Genomic DNA, 11,340 nt, shown 5'->3' on the forward strand with positions numbered 1-11,340 from the left:
TGACTAATGCTCCTGCCATCTTCATGGACTATATGAACCGTATATTCCATGATTACTTGGATCAGTTCGTGGTTGTGTTTATTGATGATATCCTAGTGTATTCGAGGAATAAGGAAGAGCATGAGAAGCACTTGAGGATTGTGTTGCATATCCTGAGGGATAGGAAGTTGTTCGCCAAATTGTCGAAATGTGAATTTTGGTTGGAGAAAGTGCAGTTCTTGGGGCACGTGATTTCTAAGGACGGGGTTGCGGTGGATCCGAACAAGGTGGAGTCGGTTATGGAGTGGCAACAACCGACAACTCCAACGGAGGTTCGAAGCTTCTTGGGGTTGGCTGGCTATTATAGGAAATTCATTGAGGGATTTTCCAAATTGGCATTGCCCCTAACTAAGTTGACTCGTAAGAACGAGAAGTTTGTCTGGAATGAGAAGTGTGATCAAAGTTTCCAAGAGTTGAAGAGGCGGTTGACGACAGCTCCGGTGTTAATTTTACCCGACCCTAAGAGACCATTTGAAGTGTATTGCGATGCAAGTGGGCAAGGCCTGGGGTGTGTGTTGATGCAAGAGGGAAGAGTGGTGGCTTATGCTTCATGTCAATTACGTCCTCATGAAGTTAACTACCCGACCCATGACTTGGAACTAGCAGCGGTGGTCTTTGCCTTAAAGATTTGGAGGCATTATTTGTACGGTACTCGTTTTGAAGTTTTCAGTGATCACAAGAGTCTCAAATACTTGTTTGATCAGAAGGAACTCAATATGAGACAACAAAGGTGGATGGAGTTCCTCAAGGACTATGATTTTGGTCTTTCCTACCATCCCGGAAAGGCTAATGTAGTAGCCGATGCGCTAAGTCGGAAGTCCTTACATGTTGCGACTATGATGAGTTTGGAGCAGAGATTGATAGAAGAGTTCCGAGATCTGAATCTAGCAATCGAGGTACGACCCAAGAGCTTATTTGTGGGAGCGTTGCAGATCACCAATGAATTCGTAGATCACATACGTGAGGCTCAAGAGGATGACCCGTTTTTGCAAGGCAAGGTAATAGATGTAATGGGGGATAAGGATGTAGAGTTTGAGAAGGACACAACCGGGTTAATTAGATTCAAGGGGAGGATATGTGTGCCATCTTTAGATGATTTGAGAGTTAAGATCTTGGAAGAAGCGCATAAAAGTCGTCTTAGTTTCCATCCAGGAATGACTAAAATGTACCAAGATTTGAAGAGAAGTTTTTGGTGGCATGGTATGAAGAGAGATGTAGCTGAATATGTAGCGAGGTGTTTAACATGTCAAAAGGCTAAGGCTGAGCACCAGCGACCATCAGGAGAATTGAAGCCATTGGAAATTCCGGAATGGAAATGGGAGAGCATATCTATGGATTTTGTATCTAGTTTACCCAAGACTAGTCGTGGGCATGATGCTGTGTGGGTTATAGTAGATCGACTCACCAAATCTGCTCATTTTATTCTGGTGAATATGAAGTATAGAATGGAGAAGCTAGTGGAGTTGTACATCAAGGAAGTAGTAAGGTTGCATGGAATTCCTTCTAGTATTGTATCCGATAGGGATCCGAGGTTCACTTCGCGATTTTGGACAAGTCTACATGAAGCCTTGGGGACAAAGCTAAAGCTTAGTTCAGCTTATCATCCTCAAACAGATGGTCAGACTGAACAAACCATTCAGACTCTAGAGGATCTACTTCGGGCATGTATTATAGAGCAACAAGGTAGTTGGATGGATTGTTTGCCATTGACTGAGTTTACTTACAACAATAGCTACCAAGCCAGTATTGGTATGGCTCCTTTTTAAGCTTTATATGGACGAAAGTGCAAAACTCCTATTTGTTGGTACGATGATGGAGAAGCAGTACTTCTTGGACCTGAAATGCTACAACAGATTAACGAACAAGTGAGGTTGATTCGAGAGAAAATAAAAGCATCTCAGGATAGGCAGAAGAGCTATTATGATAGAAGGAGGAAGCCACTAGATTTTCAGGAAGGAGAACATGTGTTTTTGAAGGTTTCTCCCGTAACTGGGGTCGGAAGAGCTCTCAAATCTAGGAAGTTGACGCCCAAGTACCTAGGTCCGTATCAGATTTTGAAGAAGGTTGGGCCTGTAGCTTATCATATCGCCTTACCTCCGAGTTTATCGAATTTGCATCCTGTGTTTCATGTCTCTCAACTGAGACGGTACAACCCAGATCCATCACATATACTTGCAGTGGACGAGGTACAGGTGAAGGATAACCTCACCTATAAAGCACAACCTCAGAAGATCACTGACCGAAGAATGAAGTCGTTGAGAGGAAAGGAGATCGCGTTGGTGAAGGTGCAGTGGGGAACCGATGAGGGTGATTCTACATGGGAGTTGGAGGATAGGATGAGAGAATTGTACCCAAGTTTGTTCATAGAGTAGTTAATTTCAGGGACGAAATTCCTAAAAGGGTGGGAGTATTGTGACATCCTGGAAATTTCTACCCGGAATTTTTGAAAATGATGTATTTTGAATGAGTATATATATATATATATATATATATAAGTATTATTTAGTGTGTATGCATATATGTTCTTGATAGAAGTAGGAATAGTGGGCGGGGGGGGGGGGGGGGGGCAAGATATGCGGGTTAGGCTAATTAAGGAAGAGAAATCCATAACTGGGAGGTTATGGATTAATTCTTAATTAATTAGTCTAAAAATCATCATTTTGCATGCGACTTAGAATTTAACAAAACCAACCTCTGAACCACGCTCGGGGTTTTATTCTGAGCGTTTTGATATATATATATTGCCTACTTTTGAAAACTGGCCCCGACGAACATAGAGAAACGCGAGGAACCGGAACCAGAGAAACGACACGCAAACCGAGGCAGGATTTTAGCGTTTCACAGGTTAGATTTTTCTCACTTTTTGTGGCTGAGTATGGGTCATAATCAAAAGAGAAAGTGGGCCCTTTTGCTCCACTCAAATGGAGACATGTGGCATAGCTTAAATAAAACAATAGAAAAAGAGAAAACCCTTTTTAAAACCAAAAAGCTGTATTCTCTCTCCTCACTCAGCCCCAAAAATTTTAGAAGCCTTTTCCCTCTCTCTCTCACGTTGCCATTCTCTTCTTCTTCCTCCACCATTGAAGCTCCAACCTTTGGTAGCCATTTCTGCTCCAAATCGCGAAAGGAGGGCATTTTCGGAGTCGTGAAGCGCGTCTCTACGTGTGGGACTTCGAAATTTCAGGTTTGGGTGGACTTCTTTCTCTCTTGATTTTCGTGGGTATGGGGTTTTGGGAGATATGATGGGTAGGTTTGCTAGTTTTCTGCTTCATGATAACTATTTGTGAAGAAATTTGTTGAGAGCATGTTGAACTTGCCATGTTTGGATGAGTTAAGCTTACCCATTCAGTTTTAGGGTTTTTATGATGATGCTTGTGATGTGTATGTGCTGAAATTGCTTATGGATAACTGTTAGAGATGAAGGGTAGAGTTAACCTAGGGTTAGAAGGTGAGAGTATGGTGTTGTGAGTGGAAAAAGAGTGAGTTTTTGAGAGTTGGGAGGCCAATTCAGGATTTAGTAGTATTTAGAGGTTAAAGTGAGTTGATCATAGCTTGAAATGCCATTTAGGACTTATGAGAAAGGTTGGGCTGTGCCAGAGAGAAAAACAAATGACCAAAGTGAACAAAAAGTCATTTCTAGGGTAAATTTGGGTGTTGAGGAGTCAAATTTTGATTCGGTGAAATTTTAGGTGTAAATCCAGTTTGAACAAGTTTAAATTGATGTTATAGACTTGTGTGAGGTGAGAGTTTGCTTCAAATTTGTTCCATTCTCAATTTCACTTCTCAAACCTAGAAAATCCATTAAATTGAGGGGTATTGGACACCTAGATTTTGTGTTGCTGTGTTTTGAAGCTTGACTTTGGTTTAGACATGATTGATACATGATTTGGAACTTGTAGGATTTGATTTGGGCAAGATTGAATGAGGGAAAGTGTGATTTTCGAAATCTGCACTTATGCAGAATTTTGTTGTCAAATAGGTACAGCAGAATTTTGGCTTTGTGCAGAAAAATGCTATGTATTTGCTGGTTGTGGAAAGAGTAATTCAGAATGAGTTTTGGATGTTTGCTAGTAGATCCCAACGGTCAAAATGTAGATTTATGTACTAGAGACTGCCAGTAAAAATTTTGAGTCGATCCAACGGTTAACGAATTGGAACAAAGGAAATGTTACTGGGGTCTTTAAGTGAGAAAAAGTTGTGATTTTGGTTGCTTTTTTGGGCAGAGTTTTCTGCCTTTGCCCTATTATCTTGGCTGTGATAGTTTGTGCTGTTTTAATGTTGTATTACTTGGATGTTGGGGAAGCTTGGGAGGATTGATGGGGACCCGGTGTTGAGAGAAACGAGGATATGGGCTACGTGGGAGTACGTGAGCTCAGTTGGAGGTGGGCAACAGGGGATGGTGGGTTTATGCGTGATTTGTGGATGTGGAAAAACTTGTTGTGCACCATCGCCCGACCGCCACCTAGTACCACATGTGATGGGTACCCCATAATCCTACAAGCTTGAGATGAGGAAGTGTAGAAGGGTGAAACTTCCTGCTTTTATTCGTTGACCACAGAGTGGTACCAGGAGATATGTCGCGGGGGTCAAGAGACCTTGGGGATGTCAAGTGGGGTGCTATTGCCCAAAACCAAGCTTGACCAATCCCGACCCAACCCGGGCATAGTCAGTCAGTGAGAACCTGTGATGTACCTAAACAGGCGAGCTCCTGGCAGTCAACAGATAAAAGGAACAAAGACCACAAAGCAAGGAGGCTGGTGTGGTGGCTGGCCAGCTTTGAATCTTGTGTGATATATGGGTTATGGCCTCTGGTAATCGATTACCAAGGGTGGGTAATCGATTACAAGGCTTAAAAATGAAGACAGGAGACTAAGATGGTCTCTGGTAATCGATTACCAAGGGATGTAATCGATTACCAGGCTTGAAAACGAGGTCAGGAAGCTAGGAGAGCTTCTGGTAATCGATTACCAAGGGGTGTAATCGATTACCAGGCTTCAAAGGGGAATTGGAAGACTGTGGAGGTCTCTGGTAATCGATTACCAGTCTGTGTAATCGATTACACAGAGGAATGGGTTACTGGTAATCGATTACCAGGTATGTGTAATCGATTACACAGTGCCTTTTCCAGATTTTCCTGTCCTGAAGCTATGTAATTCGAGTTTGGCCTTAGGTAATCGATTACCAAGACTGTGTAATCGATTACCAGAGATGAAAAGCCTTAAGATACCCCTTTTACTTGCATGTAGTGGTTATGAGACGCATTGTGTGGCGGCATAGTTAGATTCTTGTGAAAGAGTCTACCCCTTTCTTTTCTTTCTTGTACATCGTGATGGCGGCGCAGCTAATCCATGATCGAGTGGAGATGGAGTGCCTAGAGGGAGCTTGGGAGACCCTCGAAGGCAACACGAGGTGCCGATTTCGGGGCACGATTCGATTTACGGCTACTTCATTGGTGCATCCAGATGAACCCGTGCGCACGCTTCAGCGTACTGTGGAGTGGATACTACCCACGCCTACACCATATCGTCTAGTGGAGCCAGTCCAAGTGATCGAGGTAACGTCATCCGAGGAAGACCCAGAGGAGGATCTCGAGGAGCTACCTCCCGAGCCTGCTAGGGATGCTCTTGACTTTCTAGAGGGCGATGAGGACCCACTCCCTGAGGTGGATTCTCCCGAGGAAGTCATGTTGGCATTTGAGGCAGACTCTACGGAGGATAGTGGCCCGAGAGAGATGGCAACCAGTGGAGGCTCTTCATCATAGTGGACAGTTCCATGGACTAGTTTTATATACTTTTTGAGGGTGGGTGTATCTAGGACTGACTGTTAGGTTTACTCTTTTGTTTTTGTCTGGGTAGACCTGTTGTATAGGAATTTGATGATTGTATACATGTGGCTGAAGCCACCACTGTGAACACCTTTGCTCTGGATGACACTATGTATTTTGTAAAACTCCCATATTTTGGACAGCTTTAAATGATGAATGTATTTATGATCAATCTTGTTATTTGAGAAGAAAGCATTAGCAACTTTATTTGTAAAAGAGTCTATCGACCGTATTTTATTCTTTTATTTTCACGTGACGACCTAAAGTAATGGCTGGTACATTCTTCCTTTTGAAACAGCAAAATAGTTTAGAGATTATGAGCGATAAGAAAGAAATGACTCCGAATAGAGTTGTGAACCGGCCATTCAGGACTCTATAGTGAGGATTTTCCTTCTAAACCTAGTTATGGTGAAAAGAGAAAGAAATGAAAAAGAAAAAGAAGAAAAAAAAAATTTACCATGGTTTTTGTTATTTAAATCATTACTATTAAACCAGTCATTATTTTGGGGACGCCAGAGAGTCCAGTCCAAGTGGTTCCTAAGAAGATAGGCCTCACAGTGATCAAGAATGATAGGGATGAGCTTATCCCCATGAGAGTCCAGAACAACTGGCGAGTCTGCATTCATTATAGGAGGCTGAACCAGGCAACCAGAAAAGATCATTTTCCCCTGCCATTCATTGATCAAATGCTTGAGCACTTGGCACGTAAGTCTCATTACTGTTTTCTTGATGGTTTTTCTAGTTATTTACAAATTCATATTGCTCCTGAGGATCAAGAAAAGACCACATTCACCTGTCCCTTTGGCACTTTTGCCTATAGGAGGATGCCCTTTGGCCTATGCAACGCCCCTAGTACCTTCCAGCGGTGTATGCTTAGCATTTTCAGTGACTTTTTAGAGAGTTGCATAGAGGTGTTTAGGGATGATTTTACTGTTTATGGATCCTCTTTTGATGCATGTTTGGATAGTCTGGATAGAGTTCTTAATGGATGCATTGAAACTAACCTTGTGCTGAATTTTGAAAAATGTCACTTCATGGTAGAACAAGGTATAGTTTTAGGGCATATCATTTCCAGTAGGGGCATAGAGGTAGACCCTGCAAAGATAGTTGTTATTTCACAATTGCCTTACCCTTCTTGCGTGTGAGAGGTTCGTTCTTTTCTTGGCCATGCAGGGTTTTATAGGCGCTTTATCAAGGACTTTAGCAAAGTGGCCCTTCTGTTAGTGCTTAGCTCTACTGAGTGTTTAAAAGATTGGCTAAGATTTTGTTAAAACATAAGCACTTAGACAATGAAGGAAAGCTGGAGTTGCTGCACATGATGTCCAACGTTATGTCAAGGAATCAGATCGGGCTGCACAATGCACAAGGCAAGATAAAATGTCAAATGAAGAATTGAAGCTGCAGGATCCACGATGTCGGATACAATGTCCTGACATCCTGCCCGAAAATACTGGACACATAAATCTGTTATATCTTTAACAGAGTGTGCAGGATCCACGATGTCGGACACGATGTCCTGACATCCGGCCCGAAAATACTGGACACATAAATCTGTTATCTCTTTAACAGATTATTGTGCAGTTAGCAACAGATTTGGCGATCTATCTTTAGGAACGAATTAAAAGATAATTAAAGTTCGAATTACAAACTTGAATAGTTCGTTCAGGGATTAAAGATTAAAGATAAAAACTAAAAGATCAAACTTGATCTCTTAGATCTTTAAGTGCAGATTTTCAGGAAAATGATAGATCTCATCCAGCACAAGTAGCTGCAGCCCAGAAACGCACACTGCTATATAAACATGAAGGCTGCACGAGTTTTCTACCAAGTCCGGGATTGAAGAGTTATTTTGTGAGTTTTGGGACTTGAGTGTTTTGTGAGCCACCTTGATGTTACTCTAACATCAAGTGTTGGACCTGAGTGTGTAGAGTTGATCTCTATAGTGTGTGGAGTTGATCTCTATTGTTCAGAGAGTAATCTCTGGTGTGTATTTGATTTAATTGTAAACACGGGAGAGTGTTGAGAGGGAGTGAGAGGGGTTCTCATATCTAAGAGTGGCTCTTAGGTAGAGATTGCACGGGTAGTGGTTAGGTGAGAAGGTTGTAAACAGTGGCTGTTAGATCTTCGAACTAACACTATTTTAGTGGATTTCCTCCCTGGCTTGGTAGCCCCCAGATGTAGGTGAGGTTGCACCGAACTGGGTTAACAATTCTCTTGTGTTATTTACTTGTTTAAACTGTTCATACTGTCAAATATAATCTGCATGTTCTGAAGCGTGATGTCGTGACATCCTGTACGACATCTGTCCCCAGTATCAGAATTTCAATTGGTATCAGAGCAGGCACTCGAAATCACTGAGTGAGATCTAGGGAGATAAATTCTGATGAACATGGAGAAAGAAGGAGGACCAGTGAACAGACCACCAATCCTGGATGGAACCAACTATGAATACTGGAAAGCAAGGATGGTGGCCTTCCTCAAATCACTGGATAGCAGAACCTGGAAAGCTGTCATCAAAGGCTGGGAACATCCCAAGATGCTGGACACAGAAGGAAAGCCCACTGATGAATTGAAGCCAGAAGAAGACTGGACAAAAGAAGAAGACGAATTGGCACTTGGAAACTCCAAAGCTTTGAATGCTCTATTCAATGGAGTTGACAAGAATATCTTCAGACTGATCAACACATGCACAGTGGCCAAGGATGCATGGGAGATCCTGAAAACCACTCATGAAGGAACCTCCAAAGTGAAGATGTCCAGATTGCAACTATTGGCTACAAAATTCGAAAATCTGAAGATGAAGGAGGAAGAGTGTATTCATGACTTCCACATGAACATTCTTGAAATTGCCAATGCCTGCACTGCCTTGGGAGAAAGAATGACAGATGAAAAGCTGGTGAGAAAGATCCTCAGATCTTTGCCTAAGAGATTTGACATGAAAGTCACTGCAATAGAGGAGGCCCAAGACATTTGCAACATGAGAGTAGATGAACTCATTGGTTCCCTTCAAACCTTTGAGCTAGGACTCTCGGATAGGGCTGAAAAGAAGAGCAAGAACTTGGCGTTCGTGTCCAATGATGAAGGAGAAGAAGATGAGTATGACCTGGATACTGATGAAGGTCTGGCTAATGCAGTTGTGCTCCTTGGAAAACAGTTCAACAAAGTGCTGAACAGAATGGACAGGAGGCAGAAACCACATGTCCAGAACATCCCTTTCGACATCAGGAAAGGTGGTGAATACCAGAAAAGGTCAGATGAAAAACCCAGTCACAGCAAAGGAGTTCAATGCCATGGGTGTGAAGGCTATGGACACATCAAAGCTGAATGTCCCACTCATCTCAAGAAGCAGAGGAAAGGACTTTCTGTATGTCGGTCTGATGATACAGAGAGTGAACAAGGAAGTGATTCTGACAGAGATGTGAATGCACTCACTGGGAGATTTGAATCTGCTGAAGATTCAAGTGATACAGATAGTGAAATCACTTTTGATGAGCTTGCTATATCCTATAGAGAACTATGCATCAAAAGTGAGAAGATTCTTCAGCAAGAAGCACAACTGAAGAAGGACATTGCAAATCTGGAGGCTGAGAAAGAGGCACATGAAGAGGAGATCTCTGAGCTTAAAGGAGAAGTTGGTTTTCTGAACTCTAAACTGGAAAACATGACAAAATCAATAAAGATGCTGAATAAAGGCTCAGATATGCTTGATGAAGTGCTACAGCTTGGGAAGAATGTTGGAAACCAGAGAGGACTTGGGTTTAATCATAAATCTGCTGGCAGAATAACCATGACAGAATTTGTTCCTGCCAAAAACAGCACTGGAGCCACGATGTCACAACATCGGTCTCGACATCATGGAACGCAGCAGAAAAAGAGTAAAAGAAGTAAAAGAAAGAAGTGGAGGTGTCACTACTGTGGCAAGTATGGTCACATAAAGCCCTTTTGCTATCATCTTCATGGCCATCCACATCATGGAACTCAAAGTAGCAGCAGCAGAAAGAAGATGATGTGGGTTCCAAAACACAAGATTGTCAGTCTTGTTGCTCATACTTCACTTAGAGCATCAGCTAAGGAAGATTGGTACCTAGACAGCGGCTGTTCCAGACACATGACAGGAGTTAAAGAATTCCTGGTGAACATTGAGCCCTGCTCCACTAGCTATGTGACATTTGGAGATGGCTCTAAAGGAAAGATCACTGGAATGGGAAAGCTAGCCCATGATGGACTTCCTAGTCTGGACAAAGTACTGCTGGTGAAGGGACTGACTGCAAACTTGATCAGCATCAGTCAGTTGTGTGATGAAGGATTCAATGTAAACTTCACAAAGTCAGAATGCTTGGTGACAAATGAGAAGAGTGAAGTTCTAATGAAGGGCAGCAGATCAAAGGACAACTGTTACCTATGGACACCTCAAGAAACCAGTTACTCCTCCACATGTCTATCCTCCAAAGAAGATGAAGTCAGAATATGGCATCAAAGATTTGGACATCTGCACTTAAGAGGCATGAAGAAAATCATTGACAAAGGTGCTGTTAGAGGCATTCCCAATCTGAAAATAGAAGAAGGGAGAATCTGTGGTGAATGTCAGATTGGAAAGCAAGTCAAGATGTCCCACCAGAAGCTTCAACATCAGACCACTTCCAGTGTGCTGGAACTACTTCACATGGACTTGATGGGGCCTATGCAAGTTGAAAGCCTTGGAGGAAAGAGGTATGCCTATGTTGTTGTGGATGATTTCTCCAGATTTACCTGGGTCAACTTTATCAGAGAAAAATCAGACACCTTTGAAGTATTCAAGGAGTTGAGTCTAAGACTTCAAAGAGAAAAAGACTGTGTCATCAAGAGAATCAGGAGTGACCATGGCAGAGAGTTTGAAAACAGCAAGTTTACTGAATTCTGCACATCTGAAGGCATCACTCATGAGTTCTCTGCAGCCATTACACCACAACAGAAGGGCATAGTTGAAAGGAAAAACAGGACTTTGCAAGAGGCTGCTAGGGTCATGCTTCATGCCAAAGAACTTCCCTATAATCTCTGGGCTGAAGCCATGAACACAGCATGCTACATCCACAACAGAGTCACACTGAGAAGAGGGACTCCAACCACACTGTATGAAATCTGGAAAGGGAGGAAGCCAACTGTCAAGCACTTCCACATCTTTGGAAGTCCATGTTACATTTTGGCAGATAGAGAGCAAAGGAGAAAGATGGATCCCAAGAGTGATGCAGGAATATTCCTGGGATACTCTACAAACAGCAGAGCATATAGAGTATTCAATTCCAGAACCAGAACTGTGATGGAATCCATCAATGTGGTTGTTGATGATCTAACTCCAGCAAGAAAGAAGGATGTCGAAGAAGATGTCAGAACATCGGGAGACAATGTAGCAGATACAGCTAAAAGTGCAGAAAATGCAGAAAACTCTGATTCTGCTACAGATGAACCAAACATCAACCAACCTGACAAGAAACCCTCCA

Source organism: Glycine soja, chromosome 13, assembly GCF_004193775.1.
Source record: "Glycine soja cultivar W05 chromosome 13, ASM419377v2, whole genome shotgun sequence".
Lineage (NCBI taxonomy): Eukaryota > Viridiplantae > Streptophyta > Magnoliopsida > Fabales > Fabaceae > Glycine > Glycine soja.